The following is a 14,277-nucleotide window of genomic DNA, read 5'->3' on the forward strand; positions in this document are numbered from 1 at the left end:
ATATTTCCGAATGAAAGATTTAATGTTTAATGTTGAAGTATCACATTACAACTGATTTCAAAATAATAGCTAACGGGTTAAGAATCTTAAAAAGGTATTATTTTTTTCAATTCTTCCTTTTTCTTATTATCGTCTTGATATGTCAGAATTATATCAACTTTTTCTATTCTTGATAAATCATTAATAACGCTGTTGATAGTTCCACGAATGTGGCAAATAATAGTGGAAAAACCGAGATATATACTGAAGATCTATCTTATAAGGCTAAATCTCAAGTGAATCCCCGTGAAGCAGAAATTATTTTTAACTAACACAACTTAACATCTATGTATATAAAACGTTTATGGGGACACAAAATCAGACCGAATTTGTTAATCGCCCGGAAACATCAACACGCGATTTGATAAGATTTCAAGTGAATGCTATTCTTGCATCGGTTTGAAAATTTTTTTAAACAAAAAAAATTAACGGTCTAGAAACGGACGAAATTTGTTTAAAGAAAAAGAGAAGGCAGGTCGAATGAAAATGCTCAAGAATCGTTCATAAGAAGATCCAGTCGTAATGAACGAGATAGGGCTAAACGTTTATGTGTGCGGAGCGAAGTTCCCGAACTACAGGAGCATAGTTGTGGGGCTATGTCAGGACTAATATTTCCTGTAGAATTTCTTAATTCTTTAACATCTACAGGAATGCCACCCTATAAATTGTATTTAAAGCCAGGACGTATTATTATGTTATTGCGAAATTTAGCTCTTAACCAAAGGTTTGTTAAGTGGAATTCGCTTAATGGTAACCAAAATGCAACGCAATATTATAGAGGCAAAATGCATTAGTTCTGCAAATGATGTAACGTATATCACGGATATCTCTTATACCTTCTGACAGCAATATGCCATTTAAATTTATACGAAAGCAATTTCCAATTCGTTTGGCTTATAGTATGACAATTAATAAAGCACAAGGACAAATCTTTGAAAAATATTGTTTGTTGCTAAATAATCCTGTTTTTAGTTAGGGACAGTTATATGTGGGCTTCTCACGTATTAAATCCTTTGATTCTGTGACTGTTGTAGCACCAAATAGGATTGTAAATTGTGTATACCAATAAGTTTTAAACAAATGATTTCTGACTCTGTAAAAAATTTTAATTTCTAAATGCTATGGGCAGCATTTCATTCAAGACAGACTACATATAATATATAAATATAACATATTTATTGGTAAAAAAAGTTTTGAATATTTTGCACAAGGTTATCAATTTTAAAAAGTCAGAAATGTATCATGATTCCAGGTTTCAATTTCTAATTACCAGCATATTTCAGGGCATATACCCTTCCCAAACATGTCTTTTTCAGTTTTCTGCCGTTGATTGTTCACGGTTCAAGCCACTCTTTCCCTAAATTTTTCCATAAATAGCGTTTTTTTTTAAAATTCTGTTTCTATGGTATAATTCCCAAATTTGAAAATTTGTGAGAAAAGAACAATTTTTAAAAAAAATCTGTTTCTGTGATGGATGTATATAGTTCCTAAATGAGAAGTTATTTTTGCTTACGAAGAACTTTTCTGAGGTTCAATTTTCGAGTATACTTTCTGCTTTAAATTTTTTATTTCTTTCATTCTTTTATCTTATTTTGGAATGGACTGAATTTGAATATAGCTGCTTTCAGGCAATTTATTTTTTTGTAAATATCAAATTCTTATTCCATTTCTGTAGTGTAGCTTCCAATTGAACAATTGTGAGAAAAGCACAATTTTTTTAAATTTGTTTTTTTGTAAACATCAATTTTTTATTCTGCTTCTATGGCATAGTTCCTAAATTTGAAAAATTGTGAGAAAAGCACAATTTTTGTTTTAAATTTGTTTCTTTGGTGGATGTATATAATTATTTAAATGAATGATTATTTGTGTTTACAAAGAACTTTGATGCAGGTGATTTTTGCGGGCGTACTTTTTGTTTTACATTTTTTATTTCGTTCATATTTTTATCACATTTTGAATTGAATCTGATTATATCTCTTGCAAGATTAAGTGGTTTAGAAGATGGCGAGAGAGTGAAGCGTTTCGAGAGGAGCTGCATTAGCAGTTCCTGGAGGTTGGTCAGCATAAGCGAGCAGAGCCCCTAGTTAATCTATAATTCCTCAATAAAATATAGTTTATAATGTTGACATAATTTTAAAAGTTTTGAATTCAGTTGAGTTTAAATTTGTCTAAGAGGAAATTCTTATTAAATATTAACAAATGATAAACATAACTTAAAAATTGATACTATATTTTTCATACAGCCAAAAACAAATTAATTAGCATTATTAGCAAAACTATCTTTATAGTTAAAATTTCGTAATTTAGTGACCACGAAAATTTTTCCTTACTTGCATTTTTAGTTGATTTAGTCTCTCTACTCGACTAGTCTCTCTGTCTTAATCTCATCTCAACAACTTCGTTTTCTGTATTTACTGTGACAAGACATCGAATTTTCTAGAACAAACGTTCGAGCTCAAAAGCGTAGAAATTTTTTTAACACATACCATTTCTCACATGTAATGTACGAATGCAAATACGCGTTGTTGGAACTGGGAAGTCAGCCATCTAACTCGCCAACCCGCCACAAAGGCACACAATTTAAACCATAAAACCGAATGACCGGACCGCCGCAACAGCAACATTGGCAGGAACTGTGGTTGAGTCCTAAGGGCCGTCACCGGCCACGGTACAACCCTCCCCGAAGGAAGTACGTCCCGTCATCGATGGGAGGAGTCACATTCCCCACCTATTAGTGTACTCCTCCAGGGTGGCGAGATCCAACCACCATGCCGGAAGCATCTCATCCTCGTTTCGAAGTGCCCCCCGGGGGGATTGTTGGAACATGAAATGAAAATTTCCTTCTGTCTCACGATCTTGACAGCAATGGAAATTGTCTGTATTTTATAGCGATGAATTCTGGGCGTATATTTCGAGCAAAATCTTGCTTGTCTTGTTGTGTTCTATCGTTTCCCAATATAACATTCGCGAGTTTATAAACACCCTCTATATAACAAAGCAAAATAACTATACCTGTATAATAATTTTAAAAAATGAACTGCTCCTTTTTTCGTTCCTCTTTTTTTCTATACATGAAAAAGCATATTTAAATACGTAATTTTTATCTCCCATTTCAATATCCAAATTTTTATCCTTCTGGTTATCATCAAAATAACAATAAACTATACTATGGAAATAATATGGAGATCTCAGCTACTTTCTGAAGATTTCTGGGTTCGAAAACCGATCCACTAATGATCCATCACGTAAAAGAATCTGTTACAGAGTCATTATTCTACCGTTGAAAAAATGCACAGAAAGAGCCCTATTTCTTTCTGACTAAGTGAAATTTAATGTTTGAAACTGTTTTAATTAAAATACCACATAATAGCCATAGCAGAATATTTACGAAAGTTAATTAAATGATATTTCCTTTATTAAGTGATTTTTTTCACTGGAAATCTAATTTAAATGATTTAAATTTCGCGATAATAATTCAAAGAATCTTTCCGAATTTAGGAAAAAGGCTAATTAATATATTTTATAATTAAGAATATTAGGCAGTTTAGACGGTACAGAGAAACAAACTTTTGTAAATACAAATTAAATGATTATTAAGTCCAACTAAAAGTTCAAAGTATGTTTTATGGGGTCAGATTTCACGGACTGTTAAATCAACGACGCAATGATCGGTTTATTCGATTTAACATGAATTTGAATAAATCTAATTTATTTTAAATTAATATCATCTTTAAAAGCTGCTCATCATGTAGAAGATATCGCTAATTGCTTTAAAGGACCATTTTTATATCTCCTATTTGGGAAGAAATCAATGAAATTGCATGTAAATTAGTAAAATATATGAATTTCATTAAAAATATTTCTTTTATTCAAATATCTATCTCTTTTGAATTCAATAAACACATTAAACATATGCGAAATATAATTCATGTAAATGATTTCCATAATATATTACGCTAAATACAATTTACATTTAACAAAACTGGACAATTTAATGCTCATTTATTATTACAAAAATTCATGAGTAACGATGTGTAAAGTATTATTTTCCCTAGAGTTCGCTCGGATAAAGATTATTTTTTTATTCATTCAGAGAAATCTAGAAATTGTTTTATTTTCTTAGGCAAGAGAGAGAGAGAGAGAGAGAGAGAGAGAGAAATACTACACAATCTGCTCGTGATTTTTTTATTTTAAAGCAGAATTCAATCAGGAAAGTAAAAATTTAAATTCTTTCAGTCCCATGGTTAAATTAAAATGCAGACATGATTTTCTTACCCTTTTCTGTTAAAAGCAATAATAATAGCTTTTTTTCCTTCTCTATTTTTTATGAATCAATTCCTTTCTTTATTCCTTCAACAAATTCTTCGTTCTAAATGTTTATATTCCTCTAAATTTTAAAATATTTATCTGCATTCTCTTCAGATCTTTTCATCATTCAACTGAAAGTCTCAGTTCAGAGTCACTCACTTAAAGCTAGTATGTTTACTTATGCTTAAAATGCCTGCTTATGGATATGACATGAAAGTATAGAGTCTTACAATGAGATGTTAATTTAATTCTGGCTAACTTTTGTTCCATGAACAGTTTTGGACAGCATAACTTCCAAGGTAAGCTCGAAATAAATGTAAATATTTCGTTTTCTCATTATTTCAATGTCCCATGCCATTTATAAAAAATTGTTTACTGTATTATAAATTCCTTTTTCCTTTTAATTTGTTATCTATACAGCGCATTAATTTTTTTTAGATCCTTACATACAAAGTACACATCATGAATATTGATAGTTAGTGATAGTAAGTTACTTAATTTTTAAAACTTTTAAAATTGAAAAGGATATCTTTTAATTTTAACTATATTAAATTTATTTAATTGATTAATTCAAATTACATTTAGGTACCATTTTTTCCAAAAGATAACAACATCATGGATAGAAAGAATCAGAAATAAAATATATACGAAAGAGTTTTTTAGAAATAAATTTCTATTTACACTCAATAGATGGCACTAAATACAGATTGAAAGAATATATCTCTGGGTGTCTCGAAGCGATGGGATAATAATGCAATGCTTCCATAGATTATAATCCATAATGACAATCACGTAACGCTACAATAAAGAGTATATATGTCTGCGCAGGCCAAGCTGCTTTTAACGACACAATGTCTCAGACATTATTGCTTTATCTAGTTTTTCTTCAGCACGATGCAGGATGGATTCAGACTTTGAGTTATTTGTTTTGTACAAGGTTTGTAATGGCTACATACTCATTTTCAGTCTTTCGAAACTCAAAATACTAATAAAGATTCTTTTTAAAAAATGCTTAAATATAAAAATAGTTTTAAAAAAATTATTCCCACAAAAAAGAAAACTTATTCAGTGAATAAAGATGTTGGGAAAATTTTGAGGTAAAAATTGTGAAAAGATTAAGATAATTAAAATGAAGTTATTATCCCTATAAGCCCTGCCAGTCCGATATCATTCCGTTCGACAGGGGCCTGACTCAGACGCTTTGGGGCGGTTAAATGAGTTAAAATGAGTGTTCGTCGAGAAATGTATTTCACCCCTTAACCTCATTTAACAGCTCCAAAGCGCCTGAGTCAGCGGGGCGATATCTGGCGGTCAGGGCTCATAGACTTAAATGTAATTAACAATCAAATATAAATAACGATTGATGTCAAACATATAAAAACGGAGATTTGAATCTATAAAACAGATGATGCGAATTAAAATTCCTTGATGAAATATTTGAAATAGCGAGTCTGACTTGAATATTTGCTTAGAAATCAAATTTTAAGTAATCTAATATTTTTTTTAAATGTCACTTTTCGCATAGTTTATTTGAACTTGTTTCAGATTTGTTTATGAATAATAAAATGAATATACTATTTATATAAGTTCTCGATATCAGTTTCATATTTTATTTCACTGGCAGAAGTGAACAGTGCTCGTTTTCCCCCTGTTGAATTATAATAAGGATTAATCGACTTACTTTCCAACAACTTTTTGTGCGTCCGTGCCTAACCGGAAAAAATCCTCAAAGGGAAAACATTCTGAAAAAAAAAGTAAATGTTTTATTAAATATTTAGCAGCACTTCAGCTAAATATTTAATAAATCATTTAGCTAAAATGCAGGCTAAATGAAAGAATATAAAAAAAATCAAAAAACATGTTAGGAAGTTTTTATTTATTTATGTATCAAACGATAGAAGCCACTTTTATATTTCATATAACCATAAGTTACAAAATGTTAAAAAAGAATAATGGGGAGATAAAAAACTGAAAACCGTTGTGCTGTTTAAAATTTTTGTTGATAGATTCGACCAATGATATCAATGTTTCATGAATTAGAATTCAAATATTTTTCTAAGTCAAACTTCAGATATAGACTTTTAACACTCGTTATTTAAAGATGAATATTAGCTTACAGTTTCGAATGAATGATGCTGATCAAAAACAAACTTCAGTTACTTATAAATTATATATTTTTTATATTTTCTTAGAAATTTGAAAAATGATACAATAATTCAATGCCCGGTAGAAAAAATCCAGTTGATAATTTCTAATGAGACTATGATTTTCTTAAAATTAGGATCAAATGACAATTACAGTTTACATATTATTTTCTATTTTTTTCATTTTTTATTAATATTTTGAGAACAAAATTGGTAAAACACGCATTAGTAAAAGGTATGCCATCACAGAATAAAGAAGCAATTAAACGGATTACAGAAATATTAAGCCTTCAGCTTCCGTCACGTAGATTTCACTGGTGCCAAAAAGAATTTGCTTGGAAATTCTTCCCTAGAAATACTTTAATAAAGTTGGAAAATAAACCAGGAGATACATCGCATCTTCATATTTTTATATATAGTTTATAAAATGAATTAAAGGTAGTTGTATTCTTTCTTAATTATTATTTCTTCCTGAAAAGTCATTTTGTTTAATATAGCGTTAATTTAATTATATAAAATATTGTTTTTTAGGCTTTAGTGTCTCTATTTTGCTCATATTCATCAAATAATATGCTAAATTTGTTAAAAGAACAATTTAACACCACAGAAATTCATTTATGGGCAATTCTTGTTTTCAATGAAACGTTTCAAATCAAAATAAATATTCTGAACACATATTCAAAGAAATGCTTATTTGAAATGCATTTGTTATTTATTAACTTCACCAAGAATTCAGCATGATGTCTAAAATCGAATGGTAAGATGGCAATAAGAAGTGAAAAGATACCTCTATTTTCAAATAAATATCGTTTGTCATTTTTGGTATGCTCAGAAATATTTAATTGACGAGGATTCGATTCTATATTCTTTTAAGAAATAACACGATTTAAAAAAAAAACTAGATCGAAATATATTTCTTAAATAATTTAATACATTCATTTAAAATACTTTCGTTACAAAATTCGATGTGATAGGAAAAAAAATTTCAAACTGCTTAGCATTATTGTTTTAAAAATCACCAAGTATGGTGACTCTTCAAAATTCTACACTATTACGGAAAGCATTCTTTTCTTTTCCATTTATAAATTGTTTCTATTATAACAGATCTTGTGCATGCAACACTCTGGAACATTCCTGTGTGGCATTGCCATTTTCAGTGTTAATTCCTTAGAAGTACAAAATAAACAAAATGTTGAAAAGTTGCATTAAATATTCTCTCATTGAAACATAAATAATACAAAAATACTAAATGGAAAGTTGTATTTATTGCACAGAATTTTTTCATAATATTGCGTACTATTGCACAATATTGTATATTATTAGAAGTGTTGAATAATATATATAAAATTAGAAATTTAAAATTTAACAAATAGTTTGTGAAAACAACAATCATTATATATTTCGTAAAGCATCTATTAATTATTCTTTCTATTGCACTTATTATTTCTCTTGGTTTCACCATTTGCAACTTTTCTTGAATTTCAAAACTGAGACCTTTCGTTTGGCTTCTCGGCGTCTTATTCATTGTGCGAGTGAGATTATGAGAAGGGAGGGACGCGTCACTTAAGAAGATTGACTTGCTATGAAGCATTTACTACATCTAATTTTGAAGAAACATTTTAATGAAATTCATTTTTTTCACAGTTTATAGTTTATAGTCGTGATCGATTATAAACCCAGAATTTTGTAAAATCGTTTCTATTGCATTGCGTAGTATGGCAAAATATTCAAAATCACGAAGAACAATTGTCCCAGGACCAGTGGATTTATTTAAATATTAATTCAAAGTGATAGATATTCTGAATTAAAACTAACATTTTTCTGTTAAACTTTATCATATTTTTGAAAATTTAGATTGTCAGAAATATTGTTCTATATTAAACAATATTTTGATACACTATTCTATATTTCTTAGCATTTATAACACTACATAATATTATGAAATTATTATATAATCTTCCAGTGTTACTGAACGAAAATTTATTTTATTTATTTATTACAATTTTTTATCGGAATTTTCATATCACTCTGAGAATATCAGGGAGAAAGATAATTATTGAACGGCGCTATTTATTAGTTTTAGCATCCGCGTCATTTTTTGAAGCAATTAAGTAAATAAAAAACGACAATAGCTGGCGAGTGATATGAACAGAGGTCCGAAGATGCATAGCGAGTAGAAACTGTCATGAAAATTAAAAAAAAATTGTTGTAAGAAAAATGTGAACAAAAAAAATCGAAAAACTATGAGTGGAATAAAATTAAATGTATATGGAGAAAAATAGAGAAAACTTTTTAAAAGAAAATATTGATATGATAAATGCTGCCTAATTAAGAAAATATCTTTTCAATCTGTATTATTTCCCAAATGCACATTTGAAATATCATTTAAAGAAGTCTGAAGCAGTAACAAGAATCTGAAAAACCTTGTTCTAAACTTTGGTCTTTTTTTTCTTGTTGATTCATTCAAATTCTGAAAAGAAATTTGTATTCCTAATGACTATTGCTCTATTTTTTTAAAAAAAATTTAATTCCTTCTTTAGTATGTTACTTCGATTTTGAATCGTGAAGACACGCGAGAGAAATTTTAATACAAACACACTTCAGAAATCACCGTTTGTCAAATGGGCAATCAGTAGTATCCAGCTGCGTAGAAAGTAAATATCAACGTATTTAGATATGTAATCTAAAGCTGTATTTCCGATAACGCGATGCTGCTTCCAGGAGGTTCGGTGGTCTAGGGGTATGATTCTCGCTTAGGGTGCGAGAGGTCCCGGGTTCAAATCCCGGCCGAACCCCATGTGTCTTTTTGTTTATTTTTTTAACCTTCTAATTTCGCAATGTGTAAATTACATGCTGAGGAAATCTACAAATAAAAAAAAGTGTCTGTAAAAATATAGTTCTATAAAAAGCTACATAAGGCTGACAGACGGAAAAGAGAGGGACATTTTTTTAATTACGAAATTTTAAAATCAATTAACAAATTGCAACGATTGAATTACCAAATGAATATAAGACAAACGAGTCATCCTTCAATATCAATCTGTGGTGTTTCAGATTGAAAGTTCCAAATGGTTTTTGTATATATTTCTTTTATTTTTATTATCATTATCACATTTTCTTCAAACCTTTTAAAATTGATCTAAATAATTTTTAGGAAAAATATTTTTTTGGGGAGAAGGGAAGTTATTTGACCATTGTGTCCAGACTGTTTTGTGTCCAGGCTGTCATCGTTTGGAAAAAATTTCTAATAAATGTGTTTTGTTCAAAACTAATTCTCTTCAATTATATATAAAAAAATGACTAAAAAATTGCAGCCAAAGGATTAAAAAAACTTAGTATCTATTGGTAATCAGGTCTCTGATTTTGATTCATGGTTGGATGACTAAATCAGCACCTATAAAGTTACCTGGCTGGCAATTCCACACCACAAAAATGTGAAATTGCTTTATTCCCCAAAGCAAATTTAACATGTAATTAGGCACATATGCATGACCAGTCTTTGGTGGGATAAGTTTTCAAATCCGTGATTCTTCAGTCCTGACTTCTAAATCCTGCATCTCCACAGACACTTTAGTTAAGTTAATAGTTGTATTATCACTCACATATTTACCAGCTTTTTTGATGACATTACATATATTTGTTGAACTCATGAAAATGAGATGCATGCCATCTAAATAAAATCAATGCAAGTTTTATGGAATCCTGAATATCATTATTATACCGATTTTGAGTTTTGATTCAATAAGCATTTATTATTAAAAGGACTTGATTTTTTTATGTTTATGTAGTTATTCTTTTCTTTTCTGACCAGTCCTTGTGTTTTGCTTTACGCAATGTAATTTTTAAATGCCATCACACGTTGTCAGTGGTTTATGTCATGGAATTCCTAATATAAATACATTTTTTTATTTAAAAAAAAAAATATAAACGAATTCTAAGAGTGTCGTATGTTATTTATACTCATTTCTGAAATATAAATAAGCATAATTTGTGTTTTTAAGGATTATTTAATTTGTTTTGCATTTTACAAATATAGAACTTAAATATTTTTTTTGTTTTGTTTTGTGCATTTTATGACATTTTTGAATGTTCAATTAACATAGATTTTTCTTTAAAACATTGTTTTGGAATAGTATAATAAAAAAGTAGTTTTTGTGCTGAAAGCCTGAAAATTTTTTTAAAAAAGTATTTAGCAACTGGAATTTAAAAAGAAATACTGAAATTTGATTTATTTTTATTATATGCTGAAGTATTAGCATTAATATTGAATTTTTCCCATTCTTTAATCCGTGGATTTATACGTTCGCTAGAGTTTATCATAATCATCATATCTGATAAGACATTTCTACTATCATTAGATAGCACACGATGCTCATCTGACAGTCATGACTGAGTTACGAATAATCAGCTTCTTATCTAATATTTTGACAGAGAGCTTTCTAAAAAGAAAATGCTAATTAATGAAATATTTTCCCTTGTAACCATAATACACAGAACAATAGTTTGCTAGCTTTGAAGAAAAGAATAATCATACCTAATTGTTTTGACATAAATAATATATGAAACTGTGTTTTTTTCTCCTTGTATTTCTAAATTTAAATAAAATCTGAAAATTCAGAAAATATCTTAAAAATTATATTAATAATTAATTATTTTACCATTGTTTTAATAAGCAGTAATTAAATCATGATTATAACAAATGCATTTATTTTAAATTAAGGAAATTTTTGTAATTTTTCGCTTGTTTAAACAGCCGTTATAGAGAGCTTAGTGAACATTTTCCTAGGGATATTAATAATGTTGCAGTCATGATAGAACAGAATCAGAAATAATTATCCAACCCATATTCTCAGTTGGAATATAAAATGATTCTAACAAGGAGTTTTCTTTTCCCTTTGCTCTAATGGTCTAATATGGAATTTCGTTTTTGGTAGTTCCGTGCCAGGAATTTTAAATAAAATTCAGATCTTGAGACATAATTGTGTGATTCATTTAATGCATATATTGCTTTCTAAGGCATCACTGCTGAGGAGAACTCTATATGGGCAAACTAATAGTCCAATAAATTGAACCGATAGTGAATAATGACTTAGATAATTTGATCACAGGGTTGCAAGATTTCATGTTTATACCTCAGAGTGATTAAGATAATGAATATTGTGGCTACGTTTATTTATTTGTGGTAAACCAAGAATTTACTTTCTTTTTTAATGGATAATATATTGACGCTACTTATTTACTTCGTAGAGGTAAAACCTTATTAAATAATTTATTTGACAAGCTTCAAGTTTTTAAATCACGGTCAAATTAACTGCATGAATTATTCTACTGCGAAACTATTTGCCTTCTTACGCAAAGATACATTTTTTTTCTTGTAGCATATTTGTTTTTCGACTGTTGGGAATCCGAAAACAAATCGACAATTTTTTTTTTTACTTTACTTCTGAAAAGAAACACATCCTTTAGCATTTATTCAATTATTGAAAAATCATGGAGTTCTCAAATCTATGCTCAAACATACTCAAAGCTCAATCTCAAAAAAAAACAAACATCAAACAACTTTTTTTACGATTTGATATATCTTTAAGTTTTATGTATTATTAATGATACAGACAAAGGTTTAAGAGTGGCAAAGGGGAAAAACTTTGTTACAACAAAACGTCGAATAAAAAAAGATAATTCTCTTTATGCCTGGTTAGCTACAAAATGCTGTTGTTTTTGATTCGAAAAGTCTCTGTTCCTCTAGAAATATTTGGCTGTTACCAAACCCATCAAAGAATTGATAACAAACGAACAAAGGAAAGTACCTGTATTATGCGGTTTCATATTCATAATGTGATCTCGACATAGTTTAATTTGTGGCCTTGGTTGAAAAGAATAGATGAGTCGACGAATTTTGATGTGGTTGGCGTTTGATTCGATTTAAAATGATGCGAAACAGAAAGACTGATTTGATTATAACTGAAGCATATAAACTGGTCACGTTTAACAGAAACTGTTATGATCTATAGAAAAGTTGTAAATATTTTCAAGTCATATTTTCTAGGAAGTGTATTAAACAAAACAAAAAAAATCATACAATAGATGCATCGCGCTTAATCCACAGAATACAATGCTATGAAAAGTGGACATTAAGTATAATGCTACCGATTTAGTACAATATCACTAGTATTTAAAAAAAATTTCTAAGAAAGAGGTTTTATTAAACTGTAATTAGATTTTTAATTAATTGCAATCTAAATGAAATTTTAACATTTATTTCAAAAATTTCGATATTTATTCAACCTCAGAAATCATTCCTTCACTTTAAATTTAAATCAAATTAACTTTTCACAAACACTAATATTATTTGCAAGCCACCTTTTTTTCCTTAATTTTAATAAATTGTTTAATAATTAGAAGCCATTTGCAACTATACTTTGTATTACTATAATGAAACCCAAGCCTATTTCAAAGTTTTTATTAAAAACTTCCTTTGAATATTCCTGATAATATTAATGTTATAATAAATAAAAAGGAATTACTTGCTTTGAACATTAATTCCAAAGCAAATGTTTTCTCGTTCTCTTTTATTAAAATGATAGTGTTTACATACTGGCCTGTTTTTTCTGTAAATTGCATGTTGTAAATATCGTTAGACTCAGAGGCTGATTCAATCAAACTAATGATAGTGGTGCACAGTCTTGCTACTTAGTTTCGAATAAGCAATTCGATCATGTTTGTTAAGTTATAGCAGGTCTAATCAGAAGTGATTTAAGTATCTTTATAGTGAAAAAGTGTTATAAAAATGACATTAATATTTTATGTCATAACATTTTATTATTAATTGCATCAAATAGTAAATTATCTGTTTTACAAGAAAATATAAAGATATTTAGCTAACTTGACAAATGCAAACAAGCCTGTGCCAAACGAATTTCCTTTGGAAAAGAGAAATATTCAATATTTTCCCCCATTATAAATTAAAAATTTTTTTTTCGCAATCATTTTGTTTTCAAACCCTGGCATTGAACAATTAATTTCAACTCCAAAATTCCCAATAGAAACAGGAAAAGAATAGCTACTGCTATTACCAAAACGGTAGAATTTTGGGAAATTTTTGAATAATATGTTTAAATTCGGATATCAATTTAAATTTTAAATAATTTAATAACATAAGACTAATAGCAAAACAATATACAAACAATTTAAATTTTTATTTAAAAAAAACAATAACAATTTTCAGCTTCATATATGTTTTTAATATGTAATGAATTGAAATTCTTTTAGATGGCCATGAAAGGATTTGTAAATGAAACTAATTTACCAGAAATTAGTTTTTTTCTAATTTTTCCCTGAAATTAAAATTTTTAGTCTTTGTAGGTACTCCCAAAACTTGTCTTAAAATATGAAAATATTCAGTAACTTTCTTTTAAAAGTAGATCAAAATAAATAGTTCCTTGTTGAAAATTGGCAAAATTTCTTTATATTTTCCTCTTAGGGAAATCTGTTTAGTTACTGCAATCGAAAGTCGAAAGCCTTTTAGTTACTGCAATGAAATTTATTCCTTTCACCTCTCTGAAAATGGTTTTTTTAATAACAGGAATGAAAGTTTAACATTTTTTGAGGACAAACAAACATGCTCATAGAATTTTTTCTTCAACGAAATAATTTTAAAACGATTTAGAATGAATAAAAGTCCTGTCAAAAGACCGATGCTTTAATATAGTGCAAAATTAATTGCAGGCGAAAATATACAAAATCATAAAATTATTAACCATTAGCTCAATATATATTGGAAAAATAC

General features: G+C 28.6%; 1 non-coding gene across 1 annotated transcript; it reads left to right on the forward strand.

Annotated features, from left to right (window-relative positions):
• The first annotated feature begins 9,214 nt into the window (after positions 1-9,214).
• Positions 9,215-9,286, forward strand: Trnap-agg (transfer RNA proline (anticodon AGG)). The gene has a single exon. It is a non-coding gene; the product is annotated as a tRNA-Pro (tRNA).
• Positions 9,287-14,277: the final 4,991 nt, after the last annotated feature.

This window comes from Argiope bruennichi, chromosome 8, assembly GCF_947563725.1.
Source record: "Argiope bruennichi chromosome 8, qqArgBrue1.1, whole genome shotgun sequence".
Lineage (NCBI taxonomy): Eukaryota > Metazoa > Arthropoda > Arachnida > Araneae > Araneidae > Argiope > Argiope bruennichi.